General features: G+C 42.7%; 1 protein-coding gene across 1 annotated transcript in view; it reads left to right on the forward strand.

The window, feature by feature from the left end:
- LOC124798282 (S1 RNA-binding domain-containing protein 1) overlaps positions 1 to 14,096 on the forward strand; it is a 240,498-nt gene that overhangs the window by 14,918 nt on the left and 211,484 nt on the right. Inside the window, exon 2 of the mRNA XM_047261605.1 lies at positions 9,509 to 9,617. The gene's annotated coding sequence lies outside the window, so the exon portion shown is untranslated. The remainder of the gene's footprint in view (positions 1 to 9,508; positions 9,618 to 14,096) is intronic.

Here is a 14,096-nt window from a genome sequence, read left to right on the forward strand (position 1 = left end):
TGAGCTATGACTGGCTTACAAATACGCATCGCAATCTCGATTTCAATGCTTCGGAAAGCAACATACGGTGTTTGGTGGAATTTGAATTTATACTTTCGTAATACGAAAATATGCAGCGTACACTTTACTGCACATCAACCATCTATCCAAAAGGTGTTTCGTTTTCTAAAGCGCCGGGAAATTCTACGCCCATGTATAACCATTCAAAGGATTGATAAGTTATACAGTTCCGAGAGAAAATATATTGTCAATTAACAGCGAATAACTATGTCTCCAACCGGGAGAAAGTGTATTTTTAACCAGGAAATCCGAAAATTTTTTTTCCTTGTCCGCGTATACACCCTGTTTACCCATATTTACTAAACAGTGGCACAGCAGTTCATTTCAGCGTGGCATATGCAACATATAAGCCATCAATATCTCAGTCTGTACATCCACACACCCCCCCCCCCCCCCCACACACCCCCCAGCCTTCTCCTGTCCAACTAATGCAGAATATATGACAAACTCGGAGAGAGAAGTCATTTCCCATTTGTCGTGATCCTCTCACAGTCCCCAACCAACTGCCCTCAGTGATGGCCCTCGAGAAAGCTGACTGACATGCTTTTGTAGTGATCCATTCCATTCATTGAAGGGTTTATATCATGTACGTCAAATATAGAGCTCAGAGTAAAGAAGTGCATGATCACTATTAATATGTAAAGATCGGGCCACTTATTATTGGAAAGTGTTACTCAACAGGTGCAGGGTCTACTTGCTGTAGAGCATTTGTAATCTCCTTGGAGCAAGGAGGAATCAAGGAGCTCTGGTACCATGGAAGATCTCCGGCAACAAAGACGACAAATATGATGTATATAAGAGATTGTTGTTTTAAGTTCTTCACAGAATGTTAGTGAGATGTCTTTGAGACAGCAGTTATTAGTTGGTTTTGGGAATGGTAACTTCCCACGTGAAAGTTTGTGACAATATAGAGAGTTAATTGGAAGCAATCTACACTTTATTTAAGTAGAGAAGCAGTGTTTTTTAGCCACTTCATTTATAGAAATCTGCATGGAAGAAAGAAGTTCGATGCCAAGAAAGAACAGGGCAGAGCATAGCTGGGCTCTGAGGTAAATCCCAAGAGTTGCAAGGCTGAATCTCCACACCAGTCTAATAAGGGAGTGTTAAGGCAGCAGTGTTAGGTGTAACTGCATGGAGTAATAAGTCCAGAAGAGACATTGTCCAAGCAGTCAAAACATCACCACACAAGCTAAATACAACAGTCAATAGCCATGAATAAACACACCAGTTTCAGTGCTGCCTGTATTCCAGTGCCCACAAGGGGATATCAACAACTTAATACAGGACCCAACTTCTTCAATACTTAAAGCTGCAGAATTGATGATTCCCCTTTCTTTGGGAACATCCCCTTGGAAACCAGTCCCATGGCGGCCAGGGGAAAATGATAAAGTGATCAAACATTGCAAGTGGGCACTTCAAAGACGTAGGTGTCACCCATAAGGAGGAAACTTTATATTCTTTAAAAGGCTGCATGCCTGTACTTGCTACCTTATAAAACACTAGAAAAAAGAATTTGGTAAAGGTGTACTGCTGCCATAGATATCCACACCTATTCTTCACAGGTGTAAGCCAAGTTGCATTGTTTCTGTGGTCAGGAGTCAGCAACCATTATTTCTATTATCTTCGTAGAAAGCAACATTCATTCTGCCTCTATTGTTCTCACAGAATACTTTGTGACAAATTTCGCTCAAGCACTTCATCCAACAACTACCACTACACAAAAGACAGGTAGAGCATAAGAATCTATCCTTCGCTACTTAACATCTGGAACCGTTACCTCTAGACGTGGGCCACGACATAGCATTGGCAGCTGATGGAATTCAAAATCTAATGCTACAACTGAAGTATTTCTCACTCAGAATACTTCCTCAAGATCGCAAGTAGATATCATTAAACTTTGTTTTTTTGAACAAATAAACTTCCCACACAAATTTTCTCTTTCTGATGCAGTACAAAAAAAGAAAATAAACATTCTTCAGAACTCTTCTTATTAATGTGAAGGAAAAGTTTATCAGAAATAATTGTTCTCCAATGAAATGAAAATAGATTCTTGAGAGCATAGGTTATATTCTCTTGACCACTGAAAAGGCTATCTTCAAAACAAAGTACATATTCATATTTCTATCTCATGAGTGGCACAACTTGTCCACGGCAAAGAACACCAAGGTTCAATGCTTCAAAGCAGGTCGCAGGAGTGCTGCCGTCTGGGTGGCGATGGCGATGTCCCGGTCTGAAGTGGTGTCCAAATGCTGATGGTATATCAGTTTCTGGCTGGCAAATACTGAACTGACTCTAGCCGGCTCTACGTGGACAGAAATGCTCATGCAGCAGAAGGCTACAACTTTTCTGTTGGCTATCGAAGTTGTGGTGGATACAGCAGTAGGTGCATGTGTGGAGCAACCTCTGTTTCTATCTTCTATGACCTCTGGGGACTGAGGTGCATACCATGGAAACCAGCTTGAATGCAGGGATTGAGCTGACGATAAGCTGCTAGGAATAGATGCATTGCGGGTCAGTGGCTTTGAAAGTGAAGCCGAGAGACATGACAACAACATCTAAATGTGGATTACTGACCCCAAATACTTTGGTATTCAGAATGAGATTTTCACTCTGCAGCGGAGTGTGTGCTGATATGAAACTTCCTGGCAGATTAAAACTGTGTGCCCGACCGAGACTCGAACTCGGGACCTTTGCCTTTCGCGGGCAAGTGCTCTACCACCTGAGCTACCGAAGCACGACTCACGCCCGGTACTCACAGCTTCACTTCTGCCAGTACCTCGTCTCCTACCTTCCAAACTTTACAGAAGCTCTCCTGCGAACCTTGCAGAACTAGCACTCCTGAAAGAAAGGATATAGCGGAGACATGGCTTAGCCACAGCCTGGGGGATGTTTCCAGAATGAGATTTTCACTCTGCAGCGGAGTGTGCGCTGATATGAAACTTCGTGGCAGATTAAAACTGTGTGCCCAACCGAGACTCGAACTCGGGACCTTTGCTGGTAGAGCACTTGCCCGCTTGGTATTCATTTGTATCTGGTGTATGGGTGTATTTCCACCTAGTGAACTGAAAGCACAACTGTCCCAATTGTGCTGTCTGGTAAAACCGTATGTTACATGACCACCTATTGATCCGTCTGCCTTTCAAATGTTCTGTGTAAGTTGGTTGAATGAATGGTGAACAGGTGGCTGTGTTGCTCTCTTGGGATAAGGGCTTTTTGCCCAGTAGCCATTGTGGATGTAGGCAGAGCTAATACAAATTTAAGCACTTACTACACCTGGAGCCTGCAATAAGAATAGCTTCTGCCTGCTGCCAACACATCACTGTTGTTTTCTTTGACTTAAGGCAGGCCTGTGTCTCTCATGATGTTACCACATATTTACCACACTGTACACCCCCCTGCAGGTCTGGGGGTTAGAATAGTCCCAGAGAGAGGCAACTAACAGTAGTCTCACACATTTCGGCCTTTATGTGATGGTCCCCTGGAGGGTTTGACCACCATTTTTCAAAATTTTCCCAAAGAGCGAGCCAATTAGGGAAGGGCGCATTACATGGTGCATCATATCCATCGTGTGCTGAGACCTTTCGCATCCTTCCTCGATGTGGATTTGCACTTTCGCTCATTCTCCAGCTGTTGGGCAAGGTCACCCTCCTGAGTGCATTTTCTTCCATCCGCTGTGCAGTATTGTTTTCTGCGCAGACGATGATAATGGGCTTGTTTGCATCTGATATCCAGCATGGTAGCCAATCCATTGTGGTGGGGCTGCCATGTACCCTGTTGGTTGTAGCCCCTTGACTACACAGGGATTGCTCTGCTGATGCCTGCGCTGTTAACTCCCCATCTGGGTGGCACCTGTGGAGAAGGCCTCTGGTCAGAGTGGGTGGCATCAGGGCAGATGGCACGTGATGAAGCGTAGTACATCGTCTCTTGCTGGTGGTCCACCAGTCTATAAGCGAGCGAGATCCATCTTCAGTGTCAAGAAATATGACCCCCCTACCTGACCACACCATGGGAGGAACGCCAGGCTAAGGATGACAGCGAAGCTATTTCACCCTGGTACCTCGTATGTACGAGAGTTGATGAGGAATCTTTCATCTCAATGAAGCCTCAGTTTTTTGTGGGGCATTTAGAGGACAAGTTTGGGGAGGTGGAGGGCGTGTCCAAAATGGGGTCAGGGTCAGTCTTAATAAAAACAGCATCCTCTGCCCAGTCACGGGCATTACTCGCTTGTGACAAGTTGGAGGATGTTTCTGTTACCATCATGCCTCATAAGAGCTTAAATATGGTCCAGGATATTATATTCCACAGGGACCTGCTTTTGCAGTCTGACGACAAGCCGCACGCCAATTTAGTCGGCAAGGTGTTCATTTCGTGCAGCGTGCCCATTGGGTTTGACGGATAACCAGGTTGCCACAGGTGCCTTCATCTTGGCCTTAGAGGGTGACACATTACCCGAGAAGGTCAAGGTGATGGTGTACTGCTGTGATGTCAAGCCATATATCCCTCCCCAATTCGGTGCTGGAAGTTCAGCCATGTGCGTTTCCGTTTTCCTTCCAGCGTCGCATGTTGAGATTGTGGACGTCCATCACATCCCAATACTCCATGTGCCCCGCCTCCCATCTGTGTCGACTATGATTCACCATGCTCGCAAGACTGCAGGATTTTACAGAAAGAGAGGAAAATGATGGAATACAAGACCCTGAACCGACTGACCTACACTGAGGCTAAGAGCAAGTATGAGAGGCATACGTCCTGTGCATATGACATCCACTTACGCCACTACTATGACAACAGTTCTAGCACCTTCCATTCCGACACATGCAGTTGGCTCTCAGAACCGTCAGACTCCACCTGCCCCCTTGATGGTGAGGGGGGGCTCCTGCGGCACCTACTTCGGGAGCAACATCCCCACAACCATCAGTGACATCAGTCCCCACTTCTCAGTCGGTGAAGCGTACGTATTCTTCGGCTCCTCTCTCTAGGAAGGGGTCCCTCGGGTCACTCTCTTCGTAGGTTCCTACCAGTGTCAAAGCAGAAACCCACTAGTGGTTGAAGTAATCACAGGGCCGTAGGCTTTCACAATCCTTCTCAGTCCCTGAGACTGACTCAGTGAAGCCCTCCCAGCTGGAAAAACTAAAGGAGCAGTGAGAGCAAACCAAAAAGAAGACGACCCCCAAGAACCTAGACCTTGCTGTGGCACCCATACCACCACTACCTACAAGCTCTGCGTCTGGGGATAAGATGGAGATTCTGGTGCCCGCTGAGGATCTTGCAGGACCCTCAGACAGAATGGATATATACTGCTCAGGGAATAAGTCGGTGGCAGCAGGTGAACCTGAGGAGTAAACTGCCTCAATGAGCATTTCATGCCTTCCCTGCCTCATGATAATGTCATCCTCCAGTGGAATTCCTGCAGTTACTTCCACCACCTGGCTGAGCTACGGCAATTGTTAAGCTTTACACCAGATTCCTGCATTGCCCTCCAGGAAACCTGGTTCCTGGCAATGCGGACCCGTGCCCTTTGTGGCTATAGGGGATATTACAAGAACTGTAGCGACTATAATCGAGTGTCAGGTGGAATTTGTGTCTGTCCTGAAATTGGTATTTAGTGAACCTGTGCCCCTTCAAACCTCTCTTAAAGCTGTGGCTGTCAGGCTAAGGATGACACAGGTAATAACTGTCTGCAACGTATATTTTCCTCCAGATGGTGTAGTACCCCAGAACACAGTGGCTGCACTGATTGATCAACTCCCTACACCTTTCCTACTTTTGGGAGATTTTAATGCTCATAACCCCTTGTGGGGTGCTTACTGGCCGAGGCAGAGATTTTGAAACTTTACTGTCTCAGTTCGACCTCCGCCTCTTAAATACTGGGGCCCCACAAATTTCAGTGTGGGTCAGGTACTTACTCGGCCATTGATTTATCCCTCTGCAGCCCAGGACTTCTCCCATCAGTCCACTGGAGAGCACATGATGACCTGTGTGGTAGTGACCACTTCCCCATCTTCCTGTCTCTCCCCCAGTGTCATGCTCACGGACGCCTACCTAGATGGGCTTTAAACAAGGCAGACTGGGAAGCCTCCATCTCTGCTGTCACCATTGAATCTCCCCCACACAGTGCCATCAATTTTGTAGTTGAGCATGTCACTACAATGATCGTTTCTTCACCGGAAAATGTGATCTGTCGTTCCTTAAGGTGCCCCTGGCGAAAGACAGTCCCTTGGTGGTCGCTGGATGTCACTGAGGATATTAAAGAGCGTCGACAAGCTCTACAGCAACACACCCCCTGCGGGTGCGGGGATTAGAATATTCCCAAGGTATTCCTACTTGTTGTAAGAGGCGACTAAAAGGAGTCTCACGCATTTCACCCTTTATCTGATGGTCCCCTGTAGTATTTGACCTCCATTTTTCAAAATTTTCCCATCTCCATCTCTTGGGCAAGGGCGCCTTCTTGGGTGCGTTTTGCACCATGCACTATGCAGCATTGTGTTTTGTGCCAACGATGACCATGGACTTGTTTGCACCTCATATCCAGCATGGTATGGAGGGGTATCTGTTTAGAGGCCAGACAAATGTATGGTTCCTGAAGAGGGGCAGCAGCCTTTTCAGTAGTTGCAGAGGCAACAGTCTGGATGATTGACTGATCTGGCCTTGTAACACTAACGAAAACGGCCTTGCTGTGCTGGTACTGCGAACGGCTGAAAGCAAGGGGAAACTACGGCCGTAATTTTTCCCGAGGGCATGCAGCTTTACTGTATGGATAAATGATGATGGCGTCCTCTTGGGTAAAATATTCCGGAGGTAAAATAGTCCCCCATTCGGATCTCCGGGCGGGGACTACTCAGGAGGACGTCGTTATCAGGAGAAAGAAAACTGGCGTTATACGGATCGGAGCGTGGAATGTCAGATCCCTTAATCGGGCAGGTAGGTTAGAAAATTTTAAAAGGGAAATGGATAGGTTAAAGTTGGATATAGTGGGAATTAGTGAAGTTCGGTGGCAGGAGGAGCAAGACTTTTGGTCAGGTGAATACAGGGTTATAAATACAAAATCAAATAGGGGTAATGCAGGAGTAGGTTTAATAATGAATAAAGCAATAGGCGTGCGGGTAAGCTACTACAAACAACATAGTGAACGCATTATTGTGGCCAAGATAGACACGAAGCCCATGCCTACTACAGTAGTACAAGTTTATATGCCAACTAGCTCTGCAGATGATGAAGAAATTGATGAAATGTATGAGGAGATAAAAGAAATTATTCAGATAGTGAAGGGAGACGAAAATTTAATAGTCATGGAATTCGAGTGTAGGAAAAGGGAGAGAAGGAAACATAGTAGGTGAATATGGATTGCGGCTAAGAAATGAAAGAGGAAGCCGACTGGTAGAATTTTGCACAGAGTATAACTTAATCATAGCCAACACTTGGTTCAAGAATCATAAAAGAAGGTTGTATACATGGAAGAATCCCGGAGATACTAAAAGCTATCAGATAGATTATATAATGGTAAGACAGAGATTTAGGAATCAGGTTTTAAATTGTAAGACATTTCCAGGGGCAGATGTGGACTCTGACTCTGACCACAATCTATTGGTTATGAACTGCAGATTGAAACTGAAGAAACTGCAAAAAGGTGGGAATTTAAGGAGATGGGACCTGGATAAACTGAGAGAACCAGAGGTTGTAGAGAGTTTCAGGGAGAGCATAAGGGAACAATTGACAAGAATGGGGGAAAGAAATACAGTAGAAGAAGAATGGGTAGCTTTGAGGGATGAAGTAGTGAAGGCAGCAGAGGATCAAGTAGGTAAAAAGACGAGGGCTAGTAGAAATCCTTGGGTGACAGAAGAAATATTGAATTTAATTGACGAAAGGAGAAAATATAAAAATGCAGTAAATGAAGCCGTCAAAAAGAAATACAAAGTCTCAAAAATGAGATCGACGGGAAGTGCAAAATGGGTAAGCAGGCATGGCTAGAGGACAAATGTTGACTGGAATACTCTCTTTCAAATTCTGAAGGTGGCAGGTGTAAAATACAGGGAGGGAAAGTTATTTACAATTTGTACAGAAACCAGATGGCAGTTATAAGAGTCGAGGGACATGAAAGGGAAGCAGTGGTTGGGAATGTAGTGTGACACAGTGATTATTATACTCAATTGCTTAAAAAAATACTTGCATTATGTTAGTGTGTGAATTGCACATACTTTTCTAATTATTATTTCTCTGTTGGACTAGTGGCTCCAGAACATTATCCCACAGGTCACAAGTGAATGAAAATATACAGAATATGTTAACTTACACATTTCTATTTTTGCAGTGAAGGTAATTAGCTGAACCTAAATGTGAAGTTTTCATTAACATATACCGGTACACCCAGTAACTTGGAACTTTCCGTCCTGTTTATTATTATTATTATTATTCACCATGCACTATATCGACAAGAGGCAGGGTATTTTTGAATATTCAGAACTGAATGAGCTGTGTTCTTGCACAGTTTAATGCTTGACAATAATGCTTCTACCATCCGGGAGGGGGGGGGGGAAGATCATGAAGTCTGTCTTCTGTTCAGTGTTCTGCTTGGTAACTGAATGTATTGAGCACTACAAATTATGTATTAGTTCTGTGGAACATAACATTCACTAATTATGCCTACAGTGTTATTGAACAAAATATTGTTCTGTTTTTAACATTGGTAGCAGCTGGAGACAAAATGCTCATAGCTGTAAGTCATTAAACGTACGCTGCTTTAGGGCTATGGAACTAAACAACCAAGAAAAAGTGTATAGTGTAGACAATATGTTTCTTTTCTTATATCACTGGTTTATTTCTAGTGTAGATGTTTCATTGTGGCAGAGGAATGCTTTTTTTAGAAATCCAGTATTTCCTTTCTCACATGTCCTCTCCTTTTTTCTGTAGCCTCTTATTTTCTCCTTGAGCAATCTTGACAGTAATGATCAACAACTGGTAAAGTATTGTGAAAATTGGATATTGTCGCAGCAGATCTTCTGTACAGCATCTTGAGCATTGCAGCTACTCTTGTATGGTTTTCCTGAAAACTAAGAACAGGGCTTCAGTCTAAACTTCACAGTGCTCCTTTTAGGACAAAAGTTTTTTGTGTATAGTGTTTTAGTGTTGACCTTGCATTAGACTTTTTAAAATCTTATGATTGTCCATTTTAAAGAAAAGAAAGTGGTAATAATGGTGGAAAAGTTACACTAAAATTTTCCTGGATATGTTACCACTTCATCATGTTTTATAGCCCAACGCTTTTCATGTATATCATGATATGGTGACATAATTGGGAACATTTAACTAAAGATGACAAAAGCTATAAAGCACTCACATATGTACAGGATAGTTTCTTTATTACTTTAATTTTATTGCTTAATTTTTGTGTGACATGTTTTAGGTGTACAAACAACTTTTTAAAGTAATTAAAATTCTTATTTTTCAACAGGAGCAAAAAAAGGTTTCTGACATATCGCCTCCACTGGCAGTTGACAAGAGTGGTAATTTATTGCTGGCAATTCTAGCAAAACCGGGTGCAAAAGAAAACCGGATCACAGGTAATGATTTTACTAACAGGGACTAGTCTTTTTCCAACATTTCTATGATGACGTGACCCATCACCACCACCACCACCACCACAACCACCACCACCACCACCACCACCACCTGTGCTAGCAAATGTTGAGAAGTGAGAAAAAAGAAAAACATAACTTCTAAATTATTTTTGTATTGAGTGTAAAATAAATGGCATTAGTACCGATATAGACAAACTGGAGTTGCTAACATGAAGAAAGTTTGAAAGAGACTAATTAAAAATTAATGAAGGCATGGTGGAAAAGAGGGGGAGGGGTAGGGAGAAAGTGTTAGGGCCTACATCTACATTTGTACACTGCTGACCACTGTGAAATGCTTGGTAAATGGAACATCCTGTTGTACTACATAATTAGGGTTCTTCCCATTTTTTCACATGTGAAATATGGGAAGAATGATTGTTTAAATCCCTTTGTACATGCTGTAATGTCTAATTGTGCCTTCAAGGCCCCTCTGAGGCAATACATAGGGAGTTGTAGGATATTATTAGATTCCTCACATTGGGAAACATGAGTTTAGCATTTCTACCTTTGCTTTACTACCCGCAGTTTCAGTTCAATTACTGTGTCATCCATGAGTGTCTAGCCTATGTCTCAGTAACTTTGGTGCCACTGATAGCATTTACACATGTGTTTGTGTTTTGCAAGACCTTCCGATAAGATTCTGCTATGGTATAGTTGTTGAAAGCTTCACACATTGCCCTTTGACAGCCAAACATCTTATCTTTTAGCATCGCTCTATTAGTACTTGTACTCCTGTGCTCTATTTAACACCTGTTGAGGGGTAATTGATATTTCCTTAGAAATTTCTGAAACTCCTGGAAGGTCCTTCCCATCACAATCTGTTCTAATAGGTACATAGTCCATGCTTTGCCTCTGTGATGGTTTGAACTCTGCTGGGAACACTTTCAGTGAGGTGTCTTGAATGTCTGTGCAGAAATGGTGGCCCATCCTTCCTCAAGAGCCAAAACCAGAGAAGGTAATGATGTTGTACACTAAGCTCTGGAGTGGAGTCATTGTGCTAGCTCATCACAAAGGTGATCCATTGGGTTCACATTGGAACTCTTGGCTGGTAACATTTCTGAAATGTTATTATCCACCAACCACACTCAATAATTGTCTCCGAACTGTTCCTCTACTGTACACAATACTGTAAAATATGTTCATATCCTTCCGCATTTAGTGTTTATGTTAGTGTAATAAGGGGATCACATCCTAACCACAAAAAATGTCCCCATACCATAGTGCCACCTCCTCTCGCACTTCCCTGTTGGCACTACACATGATTGCAGATAACGCTCTCCAGGCATCCTCCAAATGCAAACCCTACCATCAGATTCCAAATCACTCCTTTCCAGTCTTCCACACCCGTTAGTGCTATTCTATACACTGCCTTGAGCATTGCATGATAATGAATGCAGAAATGTGTGGTTCATGAGGATGATGATGATTTTTGGTTTGCGAGGCACTTAACTGCGCGGTCATCAGCGCCCGTACGAAGTCCCAATTTTTGCACAGTCCAACTTTTTCCACAGTCCAGTCTAGCCACTCTCACAGATGATGATGATGATGATGATGAAATAACGAGGACAACACAAACACCCAGTCTCCAGGCAGAGAAAATCCGTAACTCACCTGGGAATCGAACCTGGAACCCCGTGATCCAGAGGCAGCAACACTAGCCACTACACCACGAGCTGCGGACTAGTTCATGAGGAGCGCCTCGACCGTTGTAGCCCATACTTTTTAACTCCCTACACACACTCATTGTGCTAGCTACAACTTATGAATGATTCCTTTGTCTGCATGCTCTACAATTCCTGTGCATCTCTACTTGAGGTCTTCTTAGTCTGGTTTAGCTGAGGTTGTTCCTTCACATCTCAATTTCACAATCACATAACCATCTTTTGATTTGAGCAGTTTCAAAAGGGTTGAAATGTCCCTGGTGAATTTGTTACTCAGGTGGACATGACTAGCCCACATTCAGAGTCATTTAGCTCTCCTGACTGACACATTCCACTGTTACTGCTTTGTTACTGATAACAGAACACTCCCCACCTTCTTTTATGCTGGTGGTTCCACCTCACGTGGTATCTGATGATCAACTCACATAACTGCGATAGTGAAATAAATAAATAATAAAATCTTACAGTCAGAGGGAAGCAGTGATTTCATTCAAATGAGTACATTATGGTTGTGGTCCCAGACCAGGTGGGGGAATCTTCTCTTAAGTTTGTGATTTGAAGTCATTGCATTGTGGTACAAGAAATGAAAAACAAGCCAAATGGAAGTATATGCTTGTTTCACATTCAAGGTGAGTGTCATAGGAGTTAGTCAGTTGCAATAGAGGGCACTATTGGGTTATGCAGGCAGCATTTTGTTTGTTGTGTGAGTGCTGGGCATAGTATTTGGATCAGCACCAAGACATAACCAAAGAGGAAATGTGATAACCTAGAAATATATATATCAGAGCACGTACAGCAATTTTTGAGCTACTTCTCAACATATTCATCAGTGGCAATGAGACACTTGCAAAATTGTGGGCTCAGTGTTGGCATTTATTTTTGTGTTGTAGAGAGACTGCCTTTTGTGATTAGAATTAATATGTAGTAGCTATCTGCACATATTTTTCAAAGTGAAACTGTTGACTGGTATGGGCTTCTTTCATATGTAGGAAAAAGTTAGTACCAGATTGAAGACTGTAGGACAACTAATCAAAACCTTGTCAGTGCGGCAGCTGTTGCAGAAAATGTGTCCCTTTTGTTAAAGAATACTGTGCGCATTGATTTCTGTGACCAACGCAGTCTGCTTGAATGTGATCTTGTATGGAGATCAACAATAATGGCGGTGCATACATTTTTGTTTCGTGTACGAGATTAAGGAACATACATTTCATCACATGTCACAAACCTGTAAAAGAATGCAATCCTGTCACTATGGTAATGGGAAGAAATCTTGTTGGTTCTCCTTTGCATCCTCCGGCCGCTGTGGCCGAGCAGTTCTAGGCGCTTCAGTCCGGAACAGCACTGCTGCTACAGTCGCAGGTTCGAGTCCTGCCTCTGGTGTGGATGTGTGTGATGTCCTTAGGTTAGTTAGGTTTAAGTAGTTCTAAGTCTAGGGGACTGATGACCTCAGATGTTAAGTCCCATAGTGCTTAGAGCCATTTGAACCATTTTCTCCTCTGCATCTGGCTTTGCGTTTCTGTGTTTAGTTCTTCAGCACATATCTGCACAAAATTTATGAAATACATCCTTTGAGATTATTTTGTGCAAAAAGTGTGTGAATACTCCTACGGGATGGTACAGCAACTTTGGTCATTATAAAGTGACAGTTCTGGCTAACTGCAATCTCCGTAATGAACCATTTGACGAAAATGGCCTCCACCAAAAGAATCTCGATCTGTTTGTGTTTGGTGTCTGGTCAATAAAAGTGGTAGAACTGATGATGAATTCCACCTGGTGCTATGTTTTGCCCTTTCAAAAACTTTCATCTGGTACCTAACCTCACAATTCCCAGGAATCGCCATTTGGAATCAATAATTTGCAGTCTTCATAGTGATAATATTTCTAGAGATAGGGAAGAGCTGACTGTTGCACATGATAGACATGTCCTGAACCTTTCCTATGTTTTGCACTCATCTTTTGCACTATGTGACCTAACATTGCTTAGCATGTGGTGAACTATAATGTAATTCTGTTATAAAGAGATTACAGGCACATGTAAAAATAGACTTAAGTATTAGACAAGTCCTTTGTCTCTCACGGATTACATTACTCTGTGTCTATCCTTTCCTTTCTTCCTTGTTGCCTCTTGTACTACACACACTTCCCACTGTCTTTCTCTATTGCGCTAAATGTGCTTTTGATCCAGGATATATCTTATTTCAACAAATATGTAGCTTTTACTTTGGGTGTCTCCTAGAATTTAAAAAAATAATAATAATAATAAATAAAAAAAATGAGAGTACAAGAGGAATTAGAAGTGAAAGAATGTAAAATAATGAGGAAAATCCTAGGACCAGTAACTAAAGATGGTGTGCATTATCCAAAACCCAATGCAGAAATATATAAAAATATCTTCAAAATAAGAGACACAAGGTGTGTGAGAAGAATCCAGTTCATGGGGCATTTTGAAAGAATAGACTCAAACAGGTTAATGCACAAAATCCATACATTTTTAAAGAACAAAACTACAAGACCGAAATGGTACAAACAGATGGAGAAAGACCTGAGAGAACTAGGGTCTCCAAATCTACATGACAGAAATGAAATCAGAAAAATCATAAGCACACGCGGTTTTGAGGAAGAAGAGAGAAAAACTAACCGACATACATGGTCTGCGCAATGAAAACTAGCCCATTCATTGCATATGAAGGAATACTGTGTGAAAAGAAAGGCCAACAAATGTTGATTATGCATGGTCCTAAGTGATCTATCCGCAAAGAAG

This window comes from Schistocerca piceifrons, chromosome 5 (genome assembly GCF_021461385.2).
Source record: "Schistocerca piceifrons isolate TAMUIC-IGC-003096 chromosome 5, iqSchPice1.1, whole genome shotgun sequence".
Taxonomy (NCBI): Eukaryota; Metazoa; Arthropoda; class Insecta; order Orthoptera; family Acrididae; genus Schistocerca; species Schistocerca piceifrons.